Genomic DNA, 19,930 nt, shown 5'->3' with positions numbered 1-19,930 from the left:
CTCATTGTGGGGCTACAAGCGCCTCTCTCTTATGTGACTAGCGCGAAGCATTTATGTCGCACCACTGTTTCCTTGTATCACGATTTTTCCGTCACTGTATATAAATACACTTAGTACGAAACAATGAAAAAGTGAACAAATGTAAAGCTAACCTCTTCAGTGACTACGTAGCATACATGCCACATCAGAACTTTATTTTTTCCTACCTCAAGGAATAAACCAAACTCACCGTGGTTGTCACATAAACTTTACACTACGTTTTTTTCATTGCATGACTTGTTTTCTCTGCATGTTCCCAGGCAGGTTTCATCACCTGGTTAAAGAAAATGTTTATTGTAGTGTCAGCATATCACCGAAAAATAAAGGTAATTTCTGTTTGCTTTTAGTAATTTTGGACTTAAACGTGTTTAGATCTTGCTGTACTATGCTATTATACCCTATACTTCGAATAAATCATTGTTTTTTCATCTTAACTGTATACCGATGTGTTGTTTTTGATGCAGCAGTGGAACTACTTTTGGCCACTTGTATTTTCACATTCCAGTGAATTTGTTTTCGTAATTTTTAGATGTTTAAAATTGAGTTTTCCGAGCACTTCACACATTTCGGTAATTTTCCACCTAAGTACTATTCGCTTTGAAAGCTCAGGACTGATGAGGCTAAACTGTAACTGTTTATTCCTGTGTCTATATAAAGTTAATACGGACGTTCTCGCTAATTAAAGCACACAGATCCCAATTTAACGTTATTAAAGTGAAGCAGGATCTTATAAAGTGATTATACACTCCTGGAAATGGAAAAAAAGAACACATTGACACCGGTGTGTCAGACCCACCATACTTGCTCCGGACACTGCGAGAGCGCTGTACAAGCAATGATCACACGCACGACACAGCGGACACACCAGGAACCGCGGTGTTGGCCGTCGAATGGCGCTAGCTGCGCAGCATTTGTGCACCGCCGCCGTCAGTGTCAGCCAGTTTGCCGTGGCATACGGAGCTCCATCGCAGTCTTTAACACTGGTAGCATGCCGCGACAGCGTGGACGTGAACCGTATGTGCAGTTGACGGACTTTGAGCGAGGGCGTATTGTGGGCATGCGGGAGGCCGGGTGGACGTACCGCCGAACTGCTCAACACGTGGGGCGTGAGGTCTCCACAGTACATCGATGTTGTCGCCAGTGGTCGGCGGAAGGTGCATGTGCCCGTCGACCTGGGACCGGACCGCAGCGACGCACGGATGCACGCCAAGACCGTAGGATCCTACGCAGTGCCGTAGGGGACCGCACCGCCACTTCCCAGCAAATTAGGGACACTGTTGCTCCTGGGGTATCGGCGAGGACCATTCGCAACCGTCTCCATGAAGCTGGGCTACGGTCCCGCACACCGTTAGGCCGTCTTCCGCTCACGCCCCAACATCGTGCAGCCCGCCTCCAGTGGTGTCGCGACAGGCGTGAATGGAGGGACGAATGGAGACGTGTCGTCTTCAGCGATGAGAGTCGCTTCTGCCTTGGTGCCAATGATGGTCGTATGCGTGTTTGGCGCCGTGCAGGTGAGCGCCACAATCAGGACTGCATACGACCGAGGCACTCAGGGCCAACACCCGGCATCATGGTGTGGGGAGCGATCTCCTACACTGGCCGTACACCACTGGTGATCGTCGAGGGGACACTGAATAGTGCACGGTACATCCAAACCGTCATCGAACCCATCGTTCTACCATTCCTAGACCGGCAAGGGAACTTGCTGTTCCAACAGGACAATACACGTCCGCATGGATCCCGTGCCACCCAACGTGCTCTAGAAGGTTTAAGTCAACTACCCTGGCCAGCAAGATCTCCGGATCTGTCCCCCATTGAGCATGTTTGGGACTGGATGAAGCGTCGTCTCACGCGGTCTGCACGTCCAGCACGAACGCTGGTCCAACTGAGGCGCCAGGTGGAAATGGCATGGCAAGCCGTTCCACAGGACTACATCCAGCATCTCTACGATCGTCTCCATGGGAGAATAGCAGCCTGCATTGCTGCGAAAGGTAAATATACACTGTACTAGTGCCGACATTGTGCATGCTCTGTTGCCTGTGTCTATGTGCCTGTGGTGATGTATCTGACCCCAGGAATGTGTCAATAAAGTTTCCCCTTCCTGGGACAATGAATTCACGGTGTTCTTATTTCAATTTCCAGGAGTGTATATATGGGCCTACGTATTCTGTAATTGCGTATGTATTATTATAACTTCAATAGTCTTGTGAAAGTTTCTAAATCTGAGTGTTCGAAAATGTTCCTAGAGTTAGGACCTCTACTGTATAGACTGATTTACTGTATGAAATGACGTAAGCCTGAACATGCGAATGTAAGGTAAAAGTGATATATGGTTCAAATGGCTCTGAGCACTATGGGACTTAACTTCTGAGGTCTTCAGTCCCCTGGAACCTAGAATACTTGAACCTAACTAACCTAAGGACATCACACACATCCATGCGCGAGGCAGGATTCGAACCTGGGACAGTAGCGGTCGCGCTGTTCCAGAATGTAGCGCCTAGAACCGCTCGGCCACTCCGGCCGGCAGGTAAAAGTAACGTATGATGATAACTTTAAACTCGCTAACGGAAGGTCTGGATTACGCCATGTCACCGGCACATGTAAATAGTACCATTAGCTAGGCAGTCGAGACTGCTATTGGTTATCTGGGAACAACGGTCTACTGTAGCCTCGACAATGCCGAATTAATCCTCAGAGGACAATGTTCTCTGCGATATATAATGAGGTTTTACGTTGACGTACGTATGACACTACGGTAGAAGTATTCTTTAATTGTTGTCGAGTGAATTGTTGTTCTCTTTCGTGTCTGCTACGAATGCAGTTAAAATATTTCAATGTCAGACGCACATGGCATGGGTAAGAACTTGGAAGTAACATATCGCCGAAATCAATTGATCGAGTGAAATATATCACTGTGACCGTAATACAGCTAAGGTGGACAATGGAAATGTATTTTAATAAATTGAAGGCCCTGGCATCCGATATGAGAAAACACTTTTACTGTGTGTTCATTGATTTAGCAGTATTTTATTCTTCCTTGAAAACTATATGTGTCTTAACTGGGTACCAGATGGAAAAAATTAAAAAGCTGTAATTCTGTTAATAATTTGCAAGAGAGCTTAGTATCGTGTAGATAAGGTCAGTGGGAACCAAGAACAGTGTGATTTCAGAAGTACAAAGACGTCTTTGTTGGCTGGTAAGCGAGAGAGTGTAACGTCAGCTATGTACCTGTGAACTGATTGTGACGGATAAGATATGCTGTAAACTATAACAGGCCTTTTAAAGTGATTGTCGTCATAAATAGTATCTCAGAAAATAATAAAAAAGCTACAACGTTTGAAGAGTAGAAACTATTCACTAAATGCAATGATGTTAACGAAGCGTACGGTACATTCTCTGTGTAACGTCCATTTGTTGTACAGCATCGGCTGCAAGAGGCGATGTAAGTGTATACAGTATCTTCATACAAGGGACTGTGCCATAGGACAACTCTGGTAGCACTTTGTAATATGAACTAAGTTATTGAAGTACTTTGAGGGATACTAGCTTGGGATGACAACCCGCCATTTCTGATAGCCAAGTTTTTTACATAGGACATTTTGACGGTTAAGTAAATCACGTCTTTTAATCGTTTTTAAAAACCTTTAAAAAGGAATTGTGTAATACGTTCACTAAACTTTTGTGTATGAGTTCTGATTCTTATTACCCATGTCATTTTAATATATGTCCTCATAACTTTAGTCACTTTTCGTAATTTTAGCAGTCAAATAGACTCATTTTTGACGTCAAATGCTTTTTCATATACATTCCAACTGTTCTGTAAAATTTACAAGTGGAAGTGCATCCGTCATTCCTCTTCTGATAAGTTTTGTAAAATTACGAAAATATAGATCAAAGATGTATTGCTGTGAAACAATGTAAAATAAAATGAAGGTGTCACTGCCTTCTTTCTACATGTACATCACACACCGCAAGTCGCCTAATGCTGTGTGGCGGAGGGTACTTTTTGTACCACGAACTGAGCAATCCAACCCCGTTCCACCAGCGAATGATTATCGGTAAGACCTCTGTACTGGCTCTAATTTCTCGAATTTTCTCCTCGTGGTCTTTACGCGAGATGTATGTGTGGGGAAGTAATATGCTGTCCGACTCTTCCTGAAAAGTGCTCTCTCGAAATTTCCGTAGTAAATCTTTCTCTGATACACAACGCCACTCTTGTAGCGTCTGCCAGTGGAGTTTGGTTCAAATGGCTCTGAGCACTATGGGACTTAACATCTGTGGTCATTAGTCCCCTAGAACTTAGAAATAGTTAAATGTAACTAACGTAAGGACATGACACACATCAATGCCCGAGGCAGGATTCGAACCTGCGACCGTAGCGGCCGCGCGGCTCCGGACTGAGCGCCTAGAACCGCTAGACCACCGCAAGCCAGTGGAGTTTGTTCAGCATCTCTGTAACGGGATTCCAGATAAATGAGCAATATTGAAGAATAGGTCGAACAAACGCCTTATAAGATACTTCTTTCGTGATTCTTCCTAGGAATCTTGAGTCTGGCATCCGCTTTTCACACTATTTATGTGATCATTTCGCTTAAGGTCTCTCTAGATAGTTTACTCCTAGCGTTAGTTTCATTCTTGTCTTAGTTATATGTGTTACGCTTTCTCTGAACTTCCCGCAGAGATTCGTAATTACATTTCAGGCGTTCTTTGCTTTTTGCTGTATGTAAGCAAATGCATGTTTCCAGTGTTTGTATGACTCCCTTATCTTTGCGTCTATTGAAAGTTAGTGTAGATGTTTGTAGAAGTTTGTAGAAGTTTGTGCGAATTATTGGTGGAACACACGTATCATAATATATCCGCCATTAAGTTAGCTGGTTTAGACCATTCGGGAAAGAGTAATAATTGGATGTTCATTGGTGAAGTGTATGAACCAGAAGAGAACTCTTAATTTGACAAGTACGTTTTTGCCCGTAAAGTTTACGATACAGAAGCATTCTATAGCCAATGTGGGAAGCCGCTTAGCCTTTTGATGAATGACAATCATACCAGTAGTTCCAGCGCAAGGAATGTGATAGTCCATGACTTCTGTGAAAGGTTATTTTGTAATTATTATTTATTGTACGATTACAATACAAGCGATCCTGAGTCGTTATCAACACCAGTTTGTCAGTTGTTCTCTTCATTTTAAAACATTTCTTTCTCAGACTGTGAAAGGTGGCTACACTGAGACACAGCGCCAGAGATTGCGCCAAAGAGTTTTATTCCGCCGCCTCCACTGGCAGTGCTTGTTCAGAAGTTGTTGTGGTTAGTGCTTGTTGAGAGGATGTCAATAGCAGTACTAGTTGAGGCCATGTCGTGTGCAGTTGTTCTGATGGGCTAGACAGCCGATGCTGTTCGAATGGGGATGTTGTAATGATCAGAGTGTATTGTTCGTCAATATATATGAAGGCAAAAAACTTTTTATTTTTTTTAAATTTCCTAACTAACAATGCCTCTTGGTCACAGGTTCAGTCAACAAAGCATCTGGCTTCAAACGGTTATAATTTCCAGTGCAGCTTGCATTTGCCGTGTCGATAGATAAATCGCAAGGGCAGTCGTTATATGTTTGAGGCATCAATCTTGAGAATCATGTTTTTCACATGCCCAATTGTATGTCGCATATTCCCCTGTCAGGACACCTTCAACATCATTTGTTTACGCACCAGAAAACAAAACTATCAATGCTGCTTATCAAAAGTATTACAATAAATGCTGCCTAGCAATAAACTGACACTGCTTCACTGATCACCACAAAAGTTGACAGATATATATGAGTTTTCCTAGATAGGTGGAGATGAACTGAAGTGGCGGAGTCCAACAGAGAGAGGACGAGGAGGATAGAGGGTGGGGGGAGATAGGCCAAGGGATGGGGAGGGAGGGGGGAGGTGAAAGAGATAGTGGGAGAGGAATAAATGGATAGAGAGAAAATAGGGGAGGGAAGATGGACTACGAGAGTATGGAATAAAAAAATGCCCAGGCAACGCCCGGTTTTCAGCTAGTTGTCAGATATAAAAGGATTTCTTCGAGACTTCACAGTCAGTGCTGGATATTCTCAATTCGAACCACCATCAGATCACATCTCAAACAGGTTTGTGTAGCAAGCAGAACAATCACTGAAAATGGAGCTCCTTTGTACACTAAAAGCTACAGATAACCACTAGGGGCGTAGATAACGGGGAGGGGGAGGGGGCAGCGGTACCCCCCACCCCCCGAGCCCATGAACATAGTGTTTTTTGTTTTAATGGAACGCAATGCAGTCTGTGTTGCAGGTTTCAACACTGAAATGGATGGATATTTGTACTAAAGAAGCGAACCTCCACCTCCCTCCCCCCCCCCCCCCAAAAAAACAAAAAGAAGATTGGTCCCCTCCCCAGAAGAATAAATTATCTACGCCCTTGATAACCATTGCACTCCACATGAGAACCAAATTAAGATTTTGGAAGTCTAGTTTCTTTAACTTTAGTATGTTTCAGCCAAGTATGACACCAGTTATACAAATATTTAACTACTTTTCCATGATGTATTTTACTGGTTCTGTGAATTCATTCAAAGTTGTCAAAATCATTCTAAATTGCCAAAATGGATTTTAACAAAATCGAAGCACTTGTTACGTATCCAGTTCGTCTAAAAGCTATAGTACTGGGAATACAATGGCGACTCTGAGTCATTTTTCGCGGCGTCTACGTTTGCGTCATGTAGTCTAGGTCTGCGTCATAGGGACCATAGTTCGGACCCTCATGATGCAGACTTAGACGACGAGTGTTTACTTGCATGATGCAAACCTAAACGACGACTGTAGACCCTCATTATACAGACCTAAACGACGAGCCTTAATCCTCATGACGCAGACGTAGACGCCGTGGAGAGTGGCTCTGAGTTTCCATTATATTCCTACTACAACACATTCGTGGAAAAAGACGCTCTTCATTTTAAAAGCATTTGTAGTGTCTAGGTCTTCAGCATCTTGACCCTGCTTGTCGGATTCCCCTTAATATAGAAATACAGGAATAAAATTACATTTCGCAATGTGTGGAACTCAACAAAATAAATTGTAATTTAAACTCATAATGTGTATTGCCTTAATCCACAAATGAATATTTTATTTTGCAGAACACTTTTCAACATAAAATATTTACAAATTTTCCTTCAGTTCCCCTGAAAGTATTATTTAGGCCAAACCAGATACTCCTAAAAATATTTGGCTACTCTTGCAAACACAAGTAACAGAAAATGGTTTACAAACAATAATAAATGTCACTTGGGAGGATTGAAATCAAAAAGTTTAGTCTAAAATAAAAATGAACTCTATGCATTACAAAATTTCTATCTCAGAAATTGACGCCCAGAAAGCACAATTAGAAAAATGCACTCTTAATTAGTAAATTTGCACTCAACCTCATAGTTTCCTGTTTAATGTTCTACTGTATTCTTAATGTGTATACTGAATAGTGTTTGAATTAATTATGACGAGATCGTTATGTCAGTCTGCATTAAGACGTGATCGTTTTTCGCTAATTAGGTTTCCAGCGCAACTAAAAATTCTCTCACTAGAGGCACTAGTGACTGGTATATTTAATATTTTTCTTGCCACACACGCAAGTCGAGGAAGTCGTTGGGAGTTATTTTTCCACCACTGTAGAATATCTCCCTGGTTCACACAGTGTTCTTCCAAGTATCTGCTGACTTCATCATGTAGGAGAGGAGGCTCTTCTGCCCAGTCCTCAAATTTCGCCATTTTGTACGGTCCTGGATTTGTTGCTTTGGTGCTGTGATTGGGGACTTGTACTGAAACTATACAGGTTCCAATTAATATTTGCAGAATAATGTGAAGATCGTACTACACATAGTTGAAATTATAATAGTTTTTACATGATGCTATCATTTACCGTCCAGTAAAGTCACCAGAAGATCAAAAGTAACTGCAGGACGATTTAAATAATATATATTTTTTTGGTGTGAAAATTGGCAGTTGGCAATAAATAATGAAAAGAGCGAGGTTATCCGTGTGTGTACTAAACTAAGTCCATTAAACTTCGTTTAAAAGATCAACCAGCAAATCTAAAGGCTGTAGATTCTACTTAATACCACTGATTACAATTACGACGTACTTAAATAGGAATGGACACACAGAAAATGTTGTAGGCGTTTTAATGACAAAACACTCTTTTGCAGCATTGCTACGCAGTTGGAGAGCCTTTTCTGGTACGATTGATGGAGGAGGTCGAAAGAGTCTAAAGAAGGGCAGCTCGTTTGGTATTATCGTGAAACAGGGGAAAGAGTGCCGCGGAAATTATACAGGAGTTGGGGTGGGAATCAATACAACAATGGCGTTTTTTGACGTGGCGCGATCTATATATGAAATTTCGATCACCAACTTACACCTCCGAATTCGAAGATATATTGTTGAGTCCCATCTACATTGGAAGAAATGATCATGAGAATAAAATACAAAAGAGCAGCGCTCAGACGGAGGGATGTAGGTGTTTTATCCCGCGCGAAATTCGAAAATAGGAGACAAATAAGTTGAAAGAGGCTCGATGAACCCACAACCAAGCACTTGCGTGTGACTTGCAGAGTACCCATGTACATGTAGATGAATATATGCATTATCTTAGGAGCTTACCTTCAGCACACATCTGTCGTGCTGCTTGTAAACATCAATTTTTTCATCCTCTGTTAACTTTCTTAATGTGTGGTAGTTAGGCACCATAAACGTTGCAATTTTATGCACCATACTAACGCACATTTTCTGTTCTAGGAAGGCACCGGCTGCTTGTTTCAAAGGTTTCATGTCCTGAAAATACATTTTATCAACATACATATTTCACAAGTGGTTCTATAATATTTAGATGGAATAAAATTACAAACCTCTTCATCATTATCCCGTACAGTACAGTGAGCTTTTAAGACATAAAACCACGGTAGAACTAAATGTAGGGTTGGCTCCTTGTCACCCTCTAGATCAACTGTGGCTTCTTTGAACGGCTTAAGAAATGCTATAAGCTGGCCAATTATATGGTGGTCATAACCCAGCATCTTATCAGAGGCACCTTCGTTCTGTAAGACAGCCTTCACTGAATCAATCTGAGAATGGACTGATACAAGCATGTCAAAATAACTATTCCAACAAGTTGAAACCCACTGCTTTAAAGATGAGTTCAGTCTCACACAGAGACCTCTTCTCTTGAAGTTGGAAACCGTAGCCCGCACTGTATTAAGAATGACTAATATTTGGAACATTTTCTTTCAAAAACTGTTCGCTCATAACATGTTTCAAGACTGTGTTTATACTATGAGCCATGCATGGAAGACGCTGATATATTTCGAGAGCTTTGACAATGGTACTGCCCTGGTCTGTGACAAATGTAATTTTGGCAGTGTCTTCATGAGAAACACCCATAGTTTCTAAGCGATCTTCCAACTCGTTTCGAATATTCAAGCCAATTTTTGGGCAGTCAGGAAACACAGAGCACATCAGTACATAGTTATTCAAACGCCAGTCTGAATTTATGTAATGCATTGTCACGGACATGTAATGCACCCCTCTGTAATTGTCTGTCCATAGATCAAATGTACTGGCACATATACAAGAACGAATCGCATGCACTATATCTGGGAGCATTTTGCTAGTCACTATCAGCTAAGGTTTGAACTTTCCTAGCTACTGTCACTCGTGAAGGCATAATATTTTTAATATCAACTGAGCCATATTTTTTACCTATGTCGATCAGTGTCTGCCCTAAATTAAGAAATCCTTCTCCCTCTATGCTGCTTAATGGTCTCAGGTCCTTCGCACACATTTCGACGCACTTTTCGGCCACTAAATCTTTGTCCTCTTTCAAGATATTTATGGAGTGAGGGAACTGCTTGTCAAATTTGCACACATGTCGTAACATACTCGATGTTCCCGAATAAGTACTTAAGAGCTTTTTACATAGTTTGCATTGAGACACACCTACCGATTTATTTGAAGCGGCATCATAAACACACGAAAACGTTTCCCATGCGGCACTTGTGGTCTGTTTCGTTAGCAGCATGTATTCGCCAGTTGTCAATTTTTTCTCAATCTCACTAAAGTTCGACCTATTCATTGTGCCGCCCCCATCTTTGCGATAAATGAACTGCGGACTAACTACCTGGCTACTCTAGCCACGGTAGCTTGACAGCGCAACCTGTTGTCAGGCGCAGCAAGCTGAGTGGGTCCCGTGAAGCTTGGCAGGCCTGCGGGAACCCAGGTAGCCCGGGCTTGCGGGAGCCCAAGTCGACCGCATTACCCACTATGCCTCAGTACACGCGCACTCCTGTGTTTACGTCGCGGCAGGCTGACCTCCATGAATGGTTGCAGAGAAGCTAGGGGCAAGCAGGCTGCAAGGGGTATTTGTACACCTCTGATAGGTGTTTCACAATTAATGCCACAGACTTAGTAGATCAAGATTTACGTAGGAACCCATGTCCGTAAACGTCATCCAGCGATGTTGCAGAGCGTGAATGTTATGGGCACCAGCGCCTGTAAATGTATGTATGTACTCCAGAAGTTGGACCATTACAGAATTTGGGGAGTACCTCACAATTGGTTCACCTCTTACTTTAGCAACAGACAGCAAAAGGTCATTATTCACAGTGTTGAGAGTGGCTGTGATGTGGGGTCTGAGTGGGGTATCGGCAAGTGGGGGGTGCCCCAGGGATCAGTGTTGGGGCCACTCCCATTTCTTATTTATTTAAATGATGTGCCCTCGAGTATTACGGGTAACTAAAATATTTCTGTTTGCTGATGACACTAGCTTGGTAGTAAAGGATGTTGTGTGGAACATTGGCTTGCTTTCAAATAATGCAGTTCACGACATAAGTTCATGGCTTGTATAAAATAAACTAATGCTAAATCACCTTAAGACTCAGTTTTTACAGTTTCTAACTCACAATTCAACAAAAACTGACGTTTTAATTTCACAGAATGGTGTAAGAGGTCCATGGTTAAAGAATTTGTTGCTAGCGAACTGGAGCAGATGTAATTTCTTTTTTTTTGTGGGGTTTAAGGGCGCTCAACTACTGAGGTCATTAGCGCCCACTCACAGTTGTTAGAGCAAATGGAATCTAGTAAAACTCAAGGGGAGGGGGGGGGAGGACACACCAGAAAGTCCTGACAAAGATGCAGATAAAATAAGTAAAAAGTTAGATGTCTTTGGACAAGCCAGTCAAAGTTATAAAACGCAGAACACGAGCAGCTGCTCGAGCGTCATCAGCTAAAACATCCGGTAAAGTAGATGGCAGGGACACGACAACACGAGATTGACTAAAGCGGGGACACGACAATAAAACATGGCGCACTGTTAATGCTTAACCACAAGGGCACTGCGGGGCTGGGTCACAGGAGAGCAGGTAGCGGTGGCTAAACCGGCAATGCCCAATCCGCAACCTGGTCAGAAGGACCTCCTCTCGCCGAGATGGTCGGGAGGATGATGTCCAAGCAGTTGGGAGCGGTTTTACTGCCCGGAGCTTGTTTCCTTGGAGGGATGACCAAGCATCCCACCACAACGACACAAGCCTCTTACATACATCCCCACGAACGTCAGATGACGGGACACAATGGGAGGCTGGCCGAGACAGTAGGACTGCAGCCTTGGCTGCAGCATCTGCAGCCTCATTCCCAGGCACTCCTACATGTCCGGGAACCCACAGAAAGCTGACAGGAGAACCATTATCAGCGAAAGAATGGAGGGACTGCTGGATCCGTTGCACCAAGGGATGGACTGGATAGGGAGCTCCAAAGCTCTGAAGAGCACTGAGGGAATCAGAGGAGAGTACATACCATGAATGGCGGTGGCGGCGGGCATACTGAACGGCCTGATGGAGAGCAAAAAGCTCGGCCGTAAAGCTGGAACACTGATCGAGGAGCCGGTATTTAAAGGTGGTGGCCCTGACGACAAAGGCACAGCCGACACCATCGTCAGTTTTGGAGTCATCTGTGTAAATAAAGGTGTGACCGGCAAGTCGAGCACGAAGTTCGACAAACCGTGAGCAATACACTGCAGCCGGAGTACCCTCCTTCGGGAGTGAGCTGAGGTCGAGATAAATATGAACCGGAGCCTGGAGCCAAGGTGGTGTCGGGCTCTCACCCTCTCTGAAGGTGGTAGGGAGGGCAAAATCCAATTGTCGAAGCAGGCGACGGAAGTGGACTCCAGGGGGCAGCAGGGCAGACACATACAACCCGTACTGACAGTCGAGAGAATCGGCGAAAAAGGACTGGTAAGAGGGGTGGTCGGGCATTGAGAACAACTGCCAGGCATACCGACACAGCAGTACGTCGCGCCAGTAGGTCAATGGTAATTCGGCAGCTGCAGCATAAAGACTCTCCACAGGAGTAGTGTAGAAGGCTCCGGTCGCAAGACGTATCCCCCGATGGTGGATGGAGTCGAACCGGCGTAAGAGAGATGGCCGAGCGGACGAGTAGACGAAGCTCCCATAATCCAGCTTCGATCGGACAATGGATCGATACAAGCGAAGCAGGACAGTGCGATCCGCTCCCCAAGATGAACCACTAAGAACTCTGAGGGCATTAAGAGAATGTGTAAAACGGGCCGCCAAATAAGAGACATGTGGAAACCAACACAGTTTCCTGTCCGACGTGAGCCCTAGAAACTTAATTGTTTCCACGAATGGGAGAACAACGGGACCGAGATGTAAGGATGGCGGAAGGACCGCTTTACATCGCCAAAAGTTGATACAAACCGTCTTTTCTTTAGAGAACCGGAAGCCATTTGCCACGCTCCATGAGTATAGGCTGTCTAGACAACGCTGAAGGCAGCGCTCCAGGAGGCATGTTCTCTGGGCACTGCAGTAGATTGAGAAGTCATCGACAAAGAGAGAGACTGAGACATTAGGTGGAATGCAATCCATAATTGGATTAATCGCGATGGCAAAAAGGGCTACGCTCAAGACGGAGCCCTGAGGCACTCAGTTCTCCTGGAGGAAGACATCTGATAATAAAGAACCCACACGTACCCTAAACTTTCGATCCATTAAAAAGGTATCAATAAAAAGGGGCAAGCGACCGCGTAGGTCGGATACCTCCTCTCCAACAGGTATCATAAGCCTTCTCCAAATAGAAGAACACGGCTACCATTTGGCGCCTTCGCAAAAAGTTGTTCATGATGAATGTCGATAAGGTCACAAGGTGGTCAACAGCGGAGCGGCGGCGACGAAAGCCGCATTGGACATTGGTAAATAGCCGTCGAGATTCAAGAATCCAGACTAACCGAGCATTAACCATGCGCTCCATCACCTTACAGACACAGCTTGTAAGAGAAATGGGGCAGTAACTAGAAGGAAGGTGTCTATCCTTCCCAGGTTTGGGTATAGGAACAACGACGGCGTCTCGCCAACGCATGGGGACCTGACCTTCGGTCCAGACGCGATTGAAGGTACAAAGAAGGAAGCTTTTGCCTGCCGGAGAAAGGTGTGCCAGCATCTGAACGTGAATGGCATCTGGCCCCAGAGCAGAGGGCCGGGACAGTTCAAGCGCACGTTCGGGTTCCCGCGTAGTAAAGGGGGCATTGTAAGTTTCCAGATTCAGCGAGTGGAAGGAAGGTCGCCGAGCCTCTTCTGCCTCTTTCCTGGGAAGGAAGGCAGGGTGGTAATGGGCGGAGCTTGAAACCTCCGCGAAAAAGCGGCCAAAGGCGTTGGAGACAGCCACAGGATCAACAAGGACCTCATTACCTGAAGTCAGGCCAGGTACCGAGGAGTGGGCCTTAATGCCCGACAGCCGGCGCAGGCCACCCCAAACGACGGAAGAGGGAGTAAAACTGTTAAAGGAGCTGGTGAAAGAGGCCCAACAAGCTTTTTTGCTGTCTTTGATGACTCTACGGCATTGCGCTCGGAGTCGTTTGTATCCAATACAATTCGCCAACGTAGGATGGCGGCGAAAGGTGCGTAAAGCACGTCGTCGAGCACCGATAGCGTCCCTACAAGCCTCGTTCCACCAGGGGATGGAAACGCGACGTGAAGAAGAGGTAGTATGAGGAATGGAACGTTCGGCAGCATTGATGATAACAGCCGTGAGGTATTCGACCTGACTGTCACAACTGAGAAAATCGTGGTCCGGAAAGGTCGCCAGGGAGGAGTAAAGTCCCCAGTCAGCTTTCAGTATATTCCAGCGCGAAGGACGTGGGGATGGGGTGTGGTGCAGGAGACGAACGACACAGGGGAAGTGGTCGCTCGAATAGGTGTCAGAAAGGACATACCACTCGAACCAACGGGCAAGAGTGGTAGAACAGATGGAGAGGTCCAAGTGGGAGTAGGTATGAGTAGAGTCCGAGAGGAAAGTTGTGGCGCCAGTATTGAGGCAGACAGGATTGAGATGGTTGAAGACATCCGCCAAGAGTGAGCCTCTTTGCCAGGATGCAGGAGAGCCCCAAAGGGGATGATGGGCATTGAAGTCGCCAAACAATAAAAACGGCAGAGGAAGCTGTCAATCAGGTGCATCATGTCAACCCAACTAACTGAGGATGACGGAGTGTAGATGGTACAAACTGAAAAAGTAAAAGCAGAAAGAGTAATACGGACAGCTATTGCTTGGAGTGGGGTGGTCAATGGGATGGGATGGTAATAGACATCGTCCCAAACGAGCAACATGACCCCACCATGAGCTGGGATCCCGTCCACAGGGGTGAGGTCATACCGCTCCGAGGTATAATGGGTAAAGGCAATACGGTCAGTTGGGCGCAACTTGGTTTCCTGGAGACCAAGGACGAGCGGACAGTGCAGGCGGAGGAGCAGATGTAATTCCTCCTGATTAGATCGAATACCTCTTATGTTCCAATGTAACAAGGCCATCGCTAGTCAAAAAAGAGGGGGAACGAGACGGGGGAAGAGCTGGTCACCTCGACGGCTGCGGAGGGCCAGGTTTCAAGGGAACAACGCTACAACCGGCGTGAGGCGGATGCTGTTCCATCGATTCGTCGCCAGCTGTGGCCACTGTCCCTGGTTGTGTAGGAGGGGCAGCATCATTTGCCGACGAGAGGCCAGCTGAGCGCCTGGCAGCAGAGCGTCCCGGCGAAACTGAGGACGGCCGGGAGCAGCGACTCACGGATGGAGCGTCAGACGAAACGCGCCAGGGTGGAGAGGGCGATAGAGACTACTTCTTGGAGGCCTTCTTGGAAGTCTGAGGAGGCAAAGGGATGGTGGGCTGGACCTGAAGAAGGTCCTCACGCGCGGGGTCCGTTTTGGAACGCCGGACATCGGAAGCTGGGGTCCGGAACGTTTCCCCGATGGACGCCTGGGAAGAGGATCGCTTCTCAGGCGACGGGGGTGGGGGAGCAGGAGGAAGGGTGGTCCCTGGGGCAGAGGAGGCGGGGGCCACGGGAGAGGAGGATTTGGTAGGGAGGGATTTGGGAGGTGGAGGCATAGACCCCCGGATGGGGGGAGGAGGTGGAGGGGGGACAGGATAGGGGGTGAGGATACCGTGGAAGGAGTGGACACAACTGAGGCAAAGGATGTGGTCAACGTCTCGGGATGGAGGCGGTCATACTTCTTCCTGGCCTCAGAATAAGAGAGATGATCAAAAGTTTTGAGTTCTTGAATCATCTTCTCCTTCTGATACGCGGGGCAATCTAAGGATCTAGGTGAGTGGATGCCAGGACAATTAACGCACCGAGGTGGTGGGGTGCGTGTATGTTCCTCATGAAGAGGACGTCCACAATCGCCACGAATGGGCTCAGCCTCACACCGTGGCGACATGTGCCCAAAGCGCAAACACCGAAAACGGCGCATAGGAGGCGGGACGTAAGGTCGCACGTCGCACCGGTAGCACATCACTTTTACCTTCTCCGGGAGAACGTCCCCCTCGAAGGCGAGGATAAAGGCCCCGGTGTCGATGCGACGGTCTTTGGGGCCGCGCTGGACTCGCCGGACGAAATGCACGCCTCGGCGCTCCATGTTGGCCCTGAGCTCCTCATCAGATTGCAGCAGGAGGTCCCGATGAAAAATAACCCCCTGCGTCCTATTCAGTGCCAGATGCGGGACAATGGACACTGGGATGTCCCCTAGTCGGTCGCACGCCAGGAGCGGCGCCGATTGTGTGGCGGAGGTGGTGTTTATATGAACGGACCCCGAACGCATTTTACTGAGAGCCATGATTTCCTCGAAGATGTCCTCGATGTGCTGAACAAAGAACATGGGCTTGGAGGTGGCGAACGTCCCCCATCGGTTCGAGAACAGACCAAATAGCGGGGGAAGTACTTCGCCCCAAGCTGGCGGGCCTGCCCTTCCTCCCAGGGAGTGGCAAAGGGGGAAAGGGCAGGAGAACCAGAACCACAGACAGTACCCTTCTTTTTAAAAGACTCGGCCACAGAGCAACCTGATACATGTTGACGTTTCATCTGCGAAACGTCCGCCCCGATACCACCCACTCCGACCGGGGGCTCTCCCCATGGGCGCCACCCAGCCTCAGCAAGGGCCACCTGGCAGGATGACCGTTGCCGGGAGTCCTGATGCCCCAAGGAGACGGGCATCTACTCCTTGGCCGACGTGGGGAGGCTGCAGCTCAGGTATCGGCAGTACGATCCCTGTGTTGTCAGTGGGCTACAACCTAGAGGGTACATGAAGACCCCACCACAACATGCTGGCTATGTGCTGGATTTCGGGTGCCATGGATAGTCCATTATGATCGTAGGTGCAGATGGGGACACTATGGGCGTAACTTGTACAACCCATCAGGCGTTTAGGCCCAATTTGAGGAATAGTGGGTATGGTTACAATGCCGTTACAATGCTGAGTGCTAAGATCTTAGTGCACTGAGGACCAGTGGTACACCACGTAAGGCGTCCTTCCCCAAAAGGCTCGTACTTCTGTAGAATTTTGAAAAATGGAGGTCAAACCCCAAGGGGGACCATCACATGGAAGGCCTAAACGGTTGAAACTCCTTTTAGTCGCCTCTTACGACAGGCAGGAATACCTCGGGCCTATTCTTACGCCGGACCCGCAGGGGGGAGATGTAATTTTGATGGATTGCTCACGCACTGCCTGCGATATGTAAGCTGTAAGAGAATCTCAGACCAGACAGTAGTGTTGTATGCATTAAGAGCAGCGTCTGTAACAGTAGGAGTAAGTAGTTGCTAGCAGTCATGTGTATCATGTTGGATGGGCTGGTCTTGTGGAGCGATGGCGGTGCCTGAGCGTTGTAGTATAAGGTAAAAGCAGCCTTCCGCAGATGTAGTATTGATATATCAAGTCCGATGTAAATGATTTTAAAAATAAATCTCTTAATAATCATTCTTATAAAAATTAACTTTAGACAATCATTCGTCTCAATTTGAAGAATTTACTAATTTCTCCAATCCATGGTGATCCCGATTATTGTAAAGAAAATCAGTTGTTTCTTTTTATGCATGACAAATCTATCGGCCAGCGTAGCATTGGACTGTACCAGAAAAATTGTTATAGGAGCAGATATCTATGCGTTATCCGGCGGCTTAATTGAGGTAAGAATTTTCAATTTATTCAGTATGATCTTTCAGGGCCATGACGCAGCACTGCTGACGTCCAAATTTACCAGTTTAGATTCACAGTCAGTCAATTATTGAAAGGTTTTATAAGAGTCAGATTTTTTATTAGGAGGTTAGTCACATTTTTACTATTGGTAGGTTACGGAATAATAATTTATTGGGAGGTTATGCTGAATGTGAATGATATAAATAATTATATTTTTTACTTTTGGGAGGTTATTATATTTCTATTGTGGGGAGGTTACAATGGGCATATGATTAGTGAAACTGGACAGTTCGAACTTCTAGGTGTTCAGAGAGATAGTAAACTGTCGTGGATAACCCACGTTCAGGATCTTGTTCAGAGACTTAATGCTGCCATTTTTACTATTCAAACGGTATCTGTAGTGAGTGATCGTTCGACATGAAAATTAGTCTGCTTTGCTTATTTTCATCCGCTTATGTCGTATCGCGTTATAGTTGGGGGTTACTCTTCCCATTCTAAAAGGATATTTTGGGCTCAGAAATGGGCAGTTCGGGCAATAAGTGATGTAAGTTCACGAACCTCTTGTCGACCCTTGTTCAAGAATCTGGGTATTTTGACACTTTCCTCTCAATATATATATATATATATATATATATATATATTTCTTACTGTCATTTCTTGTTAACAATATTAGCTTATTCCCAAGAATAAGCAGCTGTCACTCAGTTAATACTCGGCAGAAATCACACCTGCATTTGGATCTGACGTTAACTCTTGTGCAGAAAGGCGTGCAGCACATTGCTGCATTCATTTTCATAAGCTACCACTGGAATTCAAAAGTCTTAGCAGTAATCCACGAGCTTTCAAGTCTAAACTGAAGAGCTTCCTCATGGGTCACTCCTGTTCTGTCGAGCAGCTCCTTGAAAAATGAAGCTGGTTCTTGTATTGTTGATCGCGATTACTTAAACTTATGGCTTAACTTTTTTTGGGTTCAGAAACATTTTACTTTTATCTGTAATATTGTAATTTCCTGTACTGACACGTTCCATGACCTTTGAGGTTTGCTCCTCAGTTTGGTCCTACGGAACTTTACGTGTAAAATGAATCAAGATGATTCCTTTTTTTTTGTTTTGGTTTTAGGGCGCAAAACGGCTATGGTCATTAGCGCCCGGTCCGTGACTTAGGAAACAATAGAAACCGAAAATGGAAAACAGCAGAAATGGGAACGAAACTCAAAAAATTGGAGAAAGTAAAAGCAGAAAGAAGGCTTAAAAATCCACTACAGAAAGGGTTTGGTGGTCTCCAAAAAAAGCTTCAAATGACTGACGTCATTTCACTGTCACTAATAAACTCGAGAACGTGATCGGCCGAGCGCGTGTCATCTGCTAAAATTGACGAGATATCAGGCGACAGCTGGAGACGGGCGCGTAACTGAGTAAAATAGGGGCACTCAATTAAAAGGTGTCTTACCGTCCACAGCTGAGAGCAGTGGGGACAGAGTGGAGGAGGATCGTCGCTTAAAAGATGTCGATGGCTAAAAAGACAGTGCCCTATCCGGAGTCTAGTTAAAATTACCTCCTCCCGACGACGCGTTCTGGAGGAAGAGGTCCAAGCACAAGGAAGAGCATTCACGTCCCGCAATTTATTATGGGGAAGTGTCGACCAATGTGCGTGCCATAAAAGAACAACTCGACGACAAAACGCTCCATAGATCGGTGAAGGGAATAGACTGAATAGCTGGCCGAAGAAGAGAGACTGCAGCCTTGGCCGCTATATCGGCCGCCTCATTTTCACAGATACCAAAGTGTCCCGGGAGCCAGAGGAACGCCACCGAGACGCCCCCCAGGTGGAGCAAGTGCAGACAGTCCTGAATCCGGTGGACCAGAGGGTGGGCAGGGTAAAGAGCTTGGAGACAGAGGAGAGAGCTGAGAGAATCTGAGCAGATAACATACTGTATCCGCTGATGGCGGCGGATGTAGTGGACACCCTGGAGAACAGCATAAAGCTCCGCAGTATAAACCGAACACTGGTCGGGAAGCCGAAATTGATTTGGGGTGTCGCCAACAATATAGGCACTCCCTACACCTAACAATGTTTTCGAGCCATCAGTGTAAATAAATGTGGCTTCCTTCATTTGTGCACATAGAGTAGCAAATGCCCGACGATAAACAAGTGAAGGGGTACCATCCTTGGGAAATTGACAAAGGTCACGGAGCAGGCACATCCGGGGACGGAGCCAAGGCGGTGCTGTACCCCAAGTTGTCAAAGTTTTAGGAAAGCGGAAGGAAAGAGAATGGAGCAGTTGACGGAAGCGGAATCCCGGTGGTAGTAGGGAGGAGGGGCGGCCTGCGTATCCTACATCAAAGGAGGCGTCGAAAAAAATGTCATG

Source organism: Schistocerca serialis, chromosome 10, assembly GCF_023864345.2.
Source record: "Schistocerca serialis cubense isolate TAMUIC-IGC-003099 chromosome 10, iqSchSeri2.2, whole genome shotgun sequence".
NCBI classification, from domain to species: domain Eukaryota; kingdom Metazoa; phylum Arthropoda; class Insecta; order Orthoptera; family Acrididae; genus Schistocerca; species Schistocerca serialis.
The sequence above is the reverse complement of the archived record's forward strand: the minus strand, read 5'-3'. Positions refer to the sequence as shown.